This window comes from Salmo trutta, chromosome 22 (assembly GCF_901001165.1).
Source record: "Salmo trutta chromosome 22, fSalTru1.1, whole genome shotgun sequence".
Classification (NCBI taxonomy): domain Eukaryota; kingdom Metazoa; phylum Chordata; class Actinopteri; order Salmoniformes; family Salmonidae; genus Salmo; species Salmo trutta.
This window is the reverse complement of record NC_042978.1, coordinates 30,881,065-30,893,807: the sequence shown is the minus strand read 5'-3', so window position 1 is coordinate 30,893,807 and position 12,743 is coordinate 30,881,065. Positions and strand designations below refer to the sequence as shown.

Genomic DNA, 12,743 nt, shown 5'->3' with positions numbered 1-12,743 from the left:
CCAGTGAAGGGAAATCTGAACACTACAGAATTCAATGACATTCTACACAATTCTATGCTTCCAACTTTGTGGCAACAGTTTGGGGAAGGCCCTTTCCTGTTACAGCATGACAATGCCCCCGTACACAAAGCAAGGTCCTTGCAGAAATGGTTTGTCAAGATTGGTGTGGAAGAACTTGACTGGCCTGCACAGAGCCCTGACCTCAACCCCATCGAACACCTTTGGGATGAATTGAAATGCCGACTGTGAGCCAGGCCTAATTGCCCCACATCCATGCCCTACCTTACTAATGCTCTTGTGGCTGAATGGAAGCAAGACCCGCCAGCAATGTTCCAACATCTAGCGGAAAGCCTTCCCAGAAGAGTGGAGTCTGTTATAGCAGCAAAGGGGGGACCAACTCCATATTAATGCCCATGGCTTTGGAAAGAGATGTTCGACGAGCAGGTGTCCACATACTTTTGGTCATGTAGTGTACTTCAATGGCAGTGAACCCCTGAAAGTCAAGGTCTGCACCACAGGGGAGAGAAGAGAAGAGAGAGGGGATACATCTCCCAAACTGGGGGTTATGGCAACATTCCACATGGCACCCTATTCTCTGCATAATGCACTATCTATGTACTCTGGTCAAAAGTAGTGTACTATATATAGGGGATAGGGTGCCATTTGGGACATAGACAGAGAGACAGTGTTGGAAGCTATGCTGAAAAAACTTTACCAAGCTACTAATTACTTCACACTCAAAGAAGTTAAGACATGCTAAAGCTATGCCTACGAACAGTATAGTTTATTTAACTAAAGTTGCTTTTAAAAAGTTGTTCACTACATCCAAACTACCTCATGAAATATTATCATACAGTTGAAGTCGGAAGTTTACAGACACTTAGGTTGGAGTCATTAAAACTCATTTTTCAACCACTCCACACATTTTTTGTTAACAAACTATAGTTTTGGCAAGTCGGTTAGGACATATACTTTTTGCATGACACAAGTAATTCTTCCAACAATTGTTTACAGACAGATTATTTCACTTATAATTCACTGTACATACACTCAGTTGACTGTGCCTTTAAACATCTTGGAAAATTCCAGAAAATGATGTCATGGCTTTAGAAGCTTCTGATAGGCTACTTGAGATAATTTGAGTCAATTGGAGGTGTACCTTCAAACTCAGTGCCTCTTTGCTTGACATCATGGGAAAATCAAAAGAAATCAGCCAAGACCTTAGAAAAACCTCCACAAGTCTGGTTCATTCTTGGGAGCAATTTCCAAACACCTGAAGGTACCACGTTCATCTGTACAAACAATAGTACGCAAGTATTAACACCATGGGATCACGCAGCCGTCATACAGCTCCGGAAGGAGATGCGTTGTTTCCTAGAGATGAACGTACTTTGTTTTGCGAAAAGTGCAAATCAATCCCAGAACAACAGCAAAGGACCTTGTGAAGATGCTGGGGGAAACAAGTACAAAAGTATCTATATCCACAGTAAAACGAGTCCTATATCGACATAACCTGAAAGGCAGCTAGGCAAGGAAGAAGCCACTGCTCCAAAACCGCCATAAAAAAGCCAGACCACGGTTTGCAACTGCACATGGGAACAAAGATTGTACCTTTTGGAGAAATGTCCTTTGGTCTGATGAAACAAATATAGAACTGTTTGGCCATAATGACCATCATTATGTTTGGAGGAAAAAGGGGGAGGCTTGCAAGCCGAAGAACACCATCCCAACCGTGAAGCACGGGGGTGGCAGCATCATGTTGTGGGGTGCTTTGCTGCAGGAGGGACTGTTGCACTTCAATCCTATAGAAAATCTGTGGGCAGAACTGAAAAAGCAGAGAGATGCTTGTTTCTGTCGGCACTGTACGGACTGGCTGTACGGACTTCGACAGCATGAGTATGTTACAATCCCGGATATCTCTTGGGAAAGCAACAGTTGCCCTAATTTCATTGACTTTGTTAACTAGGGATTGGACATTAGCAAGTAATATACTCAGAAGCGGTGGGTGGTGTGCGCGCATCCCATGCCTCACTAGAAGATCGCTCCAGCACCCTCTCCTCCGACGGCGTTGTTTTGGGTCGGCCCCTGAATCAGTTCAAGTGCCCTGGGAGGTGCAGACAAAGGATCCGCTTTGGGAAAGTCGTATTCCTGGTTGTAGTGCTGGTTGTGCTGGTAAATTGACGTCTCTCTGATATCCAATAGTTCTTCCCGGCTGTATGTATAGTTTTTCTGGGCTAACAATGTAAGAAATAATGCATAAAAAACAAAGTACTGCACAGTTTCCTAAGGACTTGAAGCGAAGCTGCCATCTCTATCGGCGCCATCTTGTCATCCCTTTGGGGCCATGTAAACAAAATGTGTAAATATGCCTATAATACAAAATTGATGTTTAAATGAGAATTAGACCATTCTGAGAAAAAAGAGAAAAAAAGGAAATTGTTGCCTCCTTCACCGATATTTTCGCAAAGAAAGTAGTTTCAGTAGTTACTTACACCACTACATGCTAAAGAAATTATTAACTACTGATTAGAATTGAGTTGAGCTACCACCAAGCTACTGCAAAATGTAGATCAATTACTAGTTGAGCTACATGTAGTTCACTACTCCCCAACACTGCAAAGAGATGAAGTGCTCTGAGTCTGGCACTGAACCCACCTCGCAAAAAGAAGGGCCGGCTCTCCCCCAAAAATGTACAGTTATTAGACAACAGCACCCTGGTCTGTCTGCTAGTCCCCACACACTCCTAAACCATGTGTACTAACTAGACAGACAGAGGCCAAAGAGGCAGCCAGATTGCATCAGGACATCTGTCACTTTACAGCCACAGTCTCCTTAATAAGTGACACGGCTACCCATGATGCCCCTGGGCACGCAATCGGAAGACGAGGAGTGAGGGAGTGGGTGGTTAGCAGTGACTAGGGGCATTGACGGGGCGACACAGCTGTCAAAGTCATCCGATGCCCTTTTTCTAAAACAAGTTGTCCCAATTATAGCCAATCAGGACGATCTTTGGCCCTAAACTATCAGGCGCTTTGGCCAGGAAGGCAGCAGACTGGAGACATCAAAGCTGCCAACCAACATACCGCGGGTGCCCATGGTGCCCATGCGAGGTTCACACTGCGGTAATTAGTAGACTTCATAGAGAGTAGAGGTTGTGTTCCAAATGGCACCCTATTCCTTTTTTAGTGCACGACTTTTGACCATGTCTCATAGGGTTCTGGTAAAAAGTAGTGCACTATAAAGGGAATAGGATGCCATTTAGGAAGCTGCTAGAGAGTTTCATCACTAAATGTTTTCAAATTACTCTACGTCTTAATTTGTAGGGGGAAAGAGGGAAGGTGGAGGGGATAGGGGTTCGCACAGAGGGGGGGAGAAAGATGCCCTACAGAAATCATTAAAACATAATTTTAATCAAAGTGCTATCACTGGAGATCTACTCCCTGTACCTCCGGGCAGAGATGGCGTAACAGGCCATACACTCATCCAAATTCCCCTTCACTACCAAGCCATCACTCTAGCTTCTCCCTTTGTAGTGCACTACTTTGACCAGGGTCCATAGTACAATAAAGGGAATAGTGTGCTATAGTATTTGGGACTCAAACAAAATACACTACTACATATTATCACACTTCCTGTTAACAGCCTAGTCCTAGACTAAAAACACCTGCTCAATGGAGAATCTGCATAGAAATAGTTTTTAGTCCAGGACTAGTACTAACCTGTGTCCCGGAAACTCCACATGTAAAAGCCCCATGACATAAAACCACTACATAGTAGTATTCCTCACTGTTCAGGTCAAATAGGTGTGCAACCACAGACCCTGTCCAATCACATTCCACACTGAGCAGTCAGTGATTCCTCCATGCATACCATGTCATTAAAACAATAACATTGTTTCCTTGTTGGACATGTCAACCTCTGTAGACCTATTAGACTGTCGAGCCACAGTTTGGGCTGCCAGTAAACCTTAAAGTACCCTTTAACACTGGACATGCTGTCTCTGTCCCCAGGCCACACAGGATGAGTTGAAGGCCATCGGTATGGTCAATGACCACCTCACAAATGGACAACATGGCAGTAGTCTTCCATGATGGAAGAGTACATTGAATGTTTGTGACCAAGGACAAGGTTATTCCTATTCTTTGATTTAAAGGAAATAATGGGCTGGACTCCAGGCAGTGTGTTTCCCTGGTCAACATGATAGGAGAGGAGTCATAACAAACACACTGTCAGTCTAGGTCAAAGTCATCTGCCCACCAGAGGAGGCTGGTAGGAAAAGCTATAGGAGGAATGGAATAAATGGAACGGTATCAAATACAAACATATGAAAACCATGTTTGACTCCATTACATTTATTCCATTCCAGCCATTATAATGAGTCTGTCATACTATAGCTCCTCCCACCCATATTTAACACTTTACCATGACCTGTATCAAGTTGTATAGTATATTTGCGACAGATTTTCATGCAAATATTCTAAATTCTGCATAAAACAATATGTGCATTTCCCCCCCGAGATGTCATCAAACTGACTTTATGCGAATAAAAGGCTGTGCATGCTGACGTAGAGCACATAAAAATTACTTTTGCCCTTAAATTCCCTTGTACCGAATGAAAAATACAAGTTAAATGGGTTTTGATCGCATTTTCAACTCTACTGATGGTTTTGTCACAAAAACTGTTGTGTTGCGTTATATAGAAAATGGGCCCACTCTGATCTTGGCACATGCGCTCTAGCCAACATCTCGCAGATACAGTGCGGGTTGGCGACCTACATTATGAGATTATTATGAATATTATTTGTAATTTTCAAAATGGCAGGCAAGCATCGATCATCATGTCACCAGAATAAGACCCTCAATATTTATTGGAAAGGAACATCAAGCTAATCACCGTGCACATTCACCACCCTGTGACGTTCATCATAACATACATTATTTCATCTGTAGCCTATAACTAAACCAAGATAGAACACAGCCTGCACTTCCAATGCGAACAAATGAGTCATTGTGGGCTGAACAAGCAAGGAGGTGGGCAGAGCCAAGCACGAGCTAGCGAGATCCTATTAGCCCGTTCTAGCATGCATCTCCATATTTCCGTTAGGGAACACCTACTCTGTGAAGTGCGCGTGTACAATAACTATATTCGCCTTTGCACTCCTTTTAAACAACAACATTTTTTACAATTTTGGCAAAGGTTAAAGTCTACAAATCGTAGTCCACTCTGTTCATAACAGATTCTAGTTTTGGGAACAGAAAACTGTATTGAGATCAGATGTTTCATTGATGAGAAAATTTGCAGAATGTCGGCCAAAATCCATCTCCTTCCATCTTCTCCCACTGCCGAACACTGGGCTTTCACTACAATGAGACAAATATTCCACCGGATTTATAAATGTGAAGCCTCCTCTCGTGTCTTTGGCTATGCCAGATTAAGTGATATGACATGCTATTCTATAAAATAATTTCTCTGTAATTAATATTACCTGATTAAGCTAATCAGGTAGATAATTAACTAGAAAGTCGGGGCACCACAAAATAATGTTTATAGAGCTGTTATCTTCCGAATAAACTCTTAATGACCTAGTAATCTTTTACATCAATAGCAGTCAATATTTAATCGTCACCTTGTTTAGTCTCATCTGAAAGTGGTAAATTCTTGGTTATCTTCACGAACCCTGGCTAACAAGTTGAATCAGCAATACAAAATTGGGTTTAATTATTTATTTACTAAATACCTAACTAATCCCACAGAATTACATATCCTCAGAATGAATCATATACACATAAGAATCATACATTGTTGGACCTATTATGTCATAAAGAAAACGTCCCTGGTGGACGGAACAGATATGACGGCTGGTTACACAAAGAGAGGGGGTTGGGTTTGAGTGAAAGAGCGGGATGACTGAGTAACAAAGGGAGAAGCTATGCTATCGTAAATACAGAATCTTATGCATTCTAAATAACCACCCATTTGAAAAAGGAGAATGCAATAAATATTTACTCTGAGCTGCGCTTCGGTAGATTGGTTGTCGATGGAAGGCCGGTTTGTCCTTTATGGATCTCTGGTCCTCTGAAGAATGTCTAGTGGTGAACTGGAGCGTGGTAGAATGAATACTCTGTCCGTCCTCTCCTAGCCCATGTTTAGCAACTGCTGCTAACTCAACGGCTAGGAGGTATCACTTCTGGAGTGAATAAGAGTTCAAAGTTCATACCAAGTTGCCATACTTTAAGCTCATGCTATATTCTGGCTGGTATAGTCAAAATTCATCCTTCCGGGGTGTAGATCGTCACCTTCACATTGAGATTCGATGCTAATTTCGTTAGGTTCTTGTCGTTCAACCAGAGCTCACGCTGAGGTTGGCTTAGTTCTTTAGGTGATCTTTGTCCTTTCAACGCGGGGACCACAAGTCCTCACGTCCTTGGAACAGAAAGTTACATTTTCGTCAAGGGCTTTATATAGTGGTAGGAGAGAGGGCATGTCTCACAACTTCCGCCAAAGTTGGTGCCTCTCCTTGTTCGGGCGGCGTTCGGCGGTCAATGTCACCGGCTTTCTAGCCGCCACCGATCTACGTTTCTTTTTCCATTTGTTTTGTCTTGATTGAACACACCTGGTTTCCATTACATTATAATTGATTCCCTATTTAACCCTCTGCTTCCCATATGGTTTTGTGCGTGTTTGTTCTTTGTTAAGTGGTCTCTCTTTTGTGTCGAGCTGGATTGTTTCCCCTGTATGGAATTAGTTTGTGATTTTTCGAATAAAGTACGTTTTTACTCAGTTCTGTGTCCTGCGCCTGACTCCGTCCTACCCGCTGCACACAGACACTTGACTGCATGTTTCATAGTTTACAACCAATGTCTCATCACATGGGTGGGGCCACTGAGTGAGCAGAGGTTTAACCTCTCTGGGGTATGTGGGACGCTAGCCCCCTACCCAAGAGAGGTTAACCTTATGAAAACCCAATTCTCTCATTTGGAAGCTAAAATTACATTTAATCTTTTCACAAAGAGTTTCATATTTAACTTCTCAAGGGTAGGGGGCAGTATTTTGATGTCCGGATGAAAGGCGTGCCCGTAGTAAACTGCCTGCTACTCAGGCTCAGAAGGTAGGATATGTATAATATTAGATTTGGATAGAAAACACTCTGAAGTTTCTAAAACTGTTTGAATGATGTCTGTGAGTATAACAGAACTCATATGGCAGGCAAAAACCTGAGAAAAATCCAACCAGGAAGTGTGTAAATCTGAGGTTTGTAGTTTTTCAAGTGATTTCCTATACAGTATACAGTGACTTAGGGTTCATTTTGCACTATTGTCATAGACCATACCGATGGCCTTCAACTCATCCTGTGTGGCCTGGGGACAGAGACAGCATGTCCAGTGTTAAAGGGTACTTTAAGGTTTACTGGCAGCCCAAACTGTGGCTCGACAGTCTAATAGGTCTACAGAGGTTGACATGTCCAACAAGGAAACAATGTTATTGTTTTAATGACATGGTATGCATGGAGGAATCACTGACTGCTCAGTGTGGAATGTGATTGGACAGGGTCTGTGGTTACACACCTATTTGACCTGAACAGTGAGGAATACTACTATGTAGTGGTTTTATGTCATGGGGCTTTTACATGTGGAGTTTCCGGGACACAGGTTAGTACTAGTCCTGGACTAAAAACTATTTCTATGCAGATTCTCCATTGAGCAGGTGTTTTTAGTCTAGGACTAGGCGGTTAACAGGAAGTGTGATAATATGTAGTAGTGTATTTTAAGACCTCGATAATCAATACACGGGCGCAGACCTCCCTCCTTCTTCATCACAAAAAAGAAACTCGAGGAGGCTGGGGAAGTGGAGGAGCGAATGTACCCCTGAGCAATATGTTTCCATAGCCACCGTCTCCTCCTGTGACAGAGGATACACGTGACTACTGGGAAGTGCAGCATCTACCAGGAGATTTATCGCACAATCCCCCCGTCAATGGGGTGGTAATTGAGTCGCCTTCTTTTTGGAGAAGGCGAGAGCCAAATCGGCATATTTGGAGGGAATGCGCACGGTGGAGACGTGGTCTGGACTTTCCACCGTAGTAGCACCTACGGAAACCCCTAAACGCCAGAGTGCCCTGCCTGCTGCCTCGACCCCCAGAGGAATCAACCCGGCACTGACCGGCAGTGTGACCTCTGCGGCCACAGAGGGTGCACGAGACGGAACCTCCTCCGGTCTCCCTGAGCGCAGCACCTCCGAACTCCATGGGCATCGGAGCGGTGGTGCTGGGGGATGGAACCAACAGACCCCGATCTAGACGTCCGCGGGTAGCCAGCAGGTTATCCAACCAAATGGACAGGTCCACCAGCTGGTCGAAGGTAAGGGTGGTGTCCCTGCAGGCCAACTCCCGACGGACGTCCTCGCGCAAACTGCAGCGATAGTGGTCGATCAGGGCCCTGTTGTTCCATCCCGCTCCGGAGGCCAGGGTCCGAAAGTCCAAAGCGATCTCCTGTGCGCTCCTCGTCCCCTGTCGTAGGTGGAAAAGATTTTCACCTGCCGCTCTGCCCTCAAGCGGGTGGTCGAAGCCTGCCCGGAAACGACGGGTGAACTCCTTATTAAAGTGGTCCAGCACCGCATCTCCTTCCACCCACGCGCCATTGGCCCACTCCAGGGCTTTCTCCGAAAGGCATGAGACGAGGGCGGACACCCTCTCACGGCCCGAAGAAGCCGGGTGGACGGTTGCCAGGTATAAATCCAACTGTAGCAGGAACCCCTGGCAGCAGGCAACCGTCTCATCGTACTCCCCGGGGAGGGTGAGGCGAATCCAACTGGAACCGGGTGCAGGGGGAGTGAGTAGTGGAGGCCCCTGTTGTGCTGGGGGAGGCGCTGGAGGAACTCCCTGTCTCTCCCAGCGGTTCATGATTTGGACAACGCAGTCCATGGCGGCGCCGAGATGGTGGCTCATCGCCTCTTGCTCCAGGACGCGCTCCTCAACCCCTATACCAGGGGCACCTGCTCCTGCTGACTCCATATGGCAGGAGTGGAATTCTGTAAGGGTTGTGGAACTGGTGGCAGTATAGTCAGACGCAGGAGAGCAGAAATAGGTAATAGCCGGAGCAGTTTAATTACAAAACCCACGGCAATACAAAAAGAACCTACATGGGTACAAAACCCGACGTGCACCAGTAACATAGAGTACAAGCACTTACAAACAAACAATTCCACACAAGGACATGGGGGGAACAGAGGGTTAAATACACAACAATTAATGAGGGAAATGGAAACCAGGTGTGTAAGAAAACAAGACAAAACAAATGGAAAATGAAAAGTGGATCGAAGATGGCTAGAAGACTGGTGACGCCGACCACCGAACACCGCCCGAACAAGGAGAGGAAACGACTTCGGTGGAAGTTGTGACAGAAAGAGCCATTTAATAAATTATACTGTCTAATCATTAATCAGATTACCCCAAATACCAGACCTCAATGAGTGATAACTCAGTTTTAGAATGTTGTCAATGATAAGAATGAATCTAAAAATCTATTGACATTCAAAATTGACTTTGTTTAGACATCCAGCCTGTATTGTAGTTTCATGACCAGAGACAAATCTTCAAAGGCACAGTATTTATTCGGTGTGCTACATGCATTCACACAGTCTTGATTTATAGGATCCTTCCTACTATGATTGAAATGTCAAGTGATAAAATCCCAAGTTAGGAATTACAAGTTTATTGAAAAAACTGCACTTGTCCTCATGTGAAAATGACAGTTTATTAAATATTCTATAGCTGTAATGTCATCAATCAAATCAAACTTTATTTATATAGCACATTTCTTAGAACGAATGCATTTCAAGGTGTTTACAGTCGTTGGATGGAGTGTTGTCTGTAAAGTGGGGCACAGATAACAATTAGGACATCAAGGCATTAAAAATGGCTACAGGGAAGGATGTGCAGTGGTCAGGGCTTTAAGTCACAGGGTCTGGGATCCTGAGTGCACTGGATCAGCGTTCTCGTCTTGCCTCCTGTCAGTACCTGTTTTCAGGGAAGCCAATGGTCAAAATATATTCCACATAGTTCATACAAACACATTAGGCTCCCAGAATAGGTTATGTTAGATTGCTCAAAGCAGCCAACTAAAGTCATGTAGTTAACATTATCATGGGCACATTGGGAATTTATATCTGTGATGTTCAAATCATTTCTTACCCCATGTGTCTTACCTCCTGAAGGCCCCAGTCATCCCTACCTGTACCTAAGTTCAATCACAAAGGCTGGTCTGAGTGCATCTCCTCACAATTTCATTCAGTAGTACAACACAGTTGGGCATAATATGAATTTTTATATGTGATGTTTAAATTATTTGTTTGTTGTGTGGAGATTCCTTTTATGGTAAATGCAGGGACGGTTTTCTTTCCAAATGGAAAATGGCAGCTGCCTGTGCATTAATTAAAGTAGTTAGCAGATACTTCCGCTTAACTCATTTTGACCTTATACCAGGTAATTTTTCAAATGTCATAGCACAGCATCATGCCACTTCTCCTCAAACTATTATTTAGCCAAGCAAATTTGTAGATATATCTGCAAGGTATGTTTGTTAGCCAACTAACCAGCCAGTTTAAGTGGAATGATTAACTCAAATCAAATGAACTGACAACAAAGGGACTGACATGCAGGGATTTAGGATTTTGGGCACAGCCCTGCAGACCACGATTTCTACATTCAGGTCCTAAATGTTTGCTGTGTCAGGCTAGTTTGGCACATTTTATACTAGCCCAGTCTGTAAACTACTAGACTCGGGCTAGCTTAATTTCCATCCCTGCTGACATGTATAACTGACCTCACAGGTCATTTGATTTGTGGAACAAAACTGTTTGTGTAAAACATTGAGTCCACAAGTCCTTTGTGAGCTAGCTGGCCAGCTAGTTAATGTTAGCTCATAGTTCATGTAGTACATTTTCCATGTGGTGACATGCTAGCTAATGTTAGCCCACTAGCCCACTGAGAGCAGTTACATTTCTCCAGGCCCATCCCTCAGCTTTTTACCAAAACAGACGCAGGGCAACCGTTGTGTTATTGTTTCATCTATTGAATTGCCCTTTAAATAGCTGCATATTATCAAGATATCAAAGTGTCACCAACAAAAAGTTCAACAATGGGCTTATAGCAAATGAAGCATATGGCTTTCATTTTCAACTCGAATCAATGAGCCCAATCAGTCCTCCATGACAACAAAATCATAAACAACAGAGTAGGGCTGGCTAATAAGTCCTTACTTTTGAGGTTATGCTCAGGTAAAACAATTTGGCTAATCTATACTTCCATATTTCCAAGTCCTGCTCTTGAAGATCAAGGGGTATAACATTTTTCGGAATGACTGGAATTCTGATATATCTTTACATAAAAAACCAAAGTCTAATTTAATCGTATTATTATATGTAGTAGAAAGCGATGGGTTAGAAGAAGCCTACATAACCAACCCATAAATTGAAATTTAACATCCATACATGGCCAGCTATGTAAACTTCAACATTGATTTATCCTGATTTGGTTCAATTGGTAACATACATTTTTGTCTTCTTCTAATGCCTCAAAAGGGGTAAGTAATCTAAAAGTAACTGAATGTAATCAGATTACGTTACAAAATTTGGGTAATCCAAAAGTTATGTTACGGATTACAATTTTGGGCAGGTAACTAGTAACTGTAATGGATTACATTTAGAAAGTAAACTACCCAACCCTGGAAACTGTGCAACCAAAGGTTTTTATAACTAAACCTATCTGTGGTGCAACGTTAGCTAATGTAACCAACTAGCCAACCAAGGTGCCTAACTAGCTATACCCTTGCCCTGGTGGTCTAACGTTAGCTAGCTAGTCACCACGTGAAAAAGTATGACTACACAAACCCTGAGCTAACGTTAACTAGCTTGCTAGCTCACGAAGGACTCGTCCATAATAAGGTCACCAGTCATTTTGCTGGTAGCAAAGAACCATCCTTGCTTCAGATCGGCGGAGAACTAGTTCACTACAAATGGTAGAGGGATGAAATCTAAGCTTGCGACAGGATGTGTAGTTCTGTGTAATAGCCACAATAGCGACTAATTAGCATTTCATTTTTTAGGGGTAAATACAGGCAAATATATTGATAAGTTACCTTGTCCGAGAGAGATTTGCGCGGTTATCAAAACATCAAGCCGGGGTAAGCCTACACGAAAGTCAAACCTTATATGAAGTAGTTCTAAAATCCCTGACGGTAAAGTGAATGGGGGAAAAACGTTTGGAACCATTAACGGGTTTTACCGCTAAGTTTTATCGGTATTATGACTCATACTGTGGTACTCAATAATATCAATATTTGTTCATAAAGGCATTTCCGATAAAATGATCCCACCTTGTCAAACGAACAAATTGTCTGCATTTCAAGTTTCCATCAGCTCAGTGGTGAATTGTTTCCTGTGTCAGGTAATTCATCCGCATGAAATGGTTGGATGTAAACGTGGTTTATGAAAGACATTGAATGTAAAGGCAACAAGAAGAGAAGCCATAATATCTGAAAAGTTTACTTAAAGAAACCACACATACCATACAGGTACTTGGTGAATGGTCAGTCACACCACTTCATGACAGCATATTCTGTAGAGATTACAAAATAATGTGTCCAGTAATTTGATTCCCTGGAACCACAAAGCAATCACACACTTATAAATATGAATTGATATAGACAACATCGTTTGTGAATCTATTCATAATCAAGCTTATCTT

The 12,743-nt window shown here is 43.1% G+C and overlaps 1 long non-coding RNA gene across 1 annotated transcript; it reads right to left on the bottom strand.

Annotated features, from left to right (window-relative positions):
* Window positions 1-9,731: 9,731 nt before the first annotated feature.
* On the bottom strand, window positions 9,732-10,237 carry LOC115159014 (uncharacterized). Its single transcript, XR_003868813.1, has 2 exons — window positions 10,191-10,237; window positions 9,732-10,016 (listed from the first exon to the last, which is right to left on the bottom strand). It is a non-coding gene; the product is annotated as an uncharacterized LOC115159014 (long non-coding RNA).
* Window positions 10,238-12,743: the final 2,506 nt, after the last annotated feature.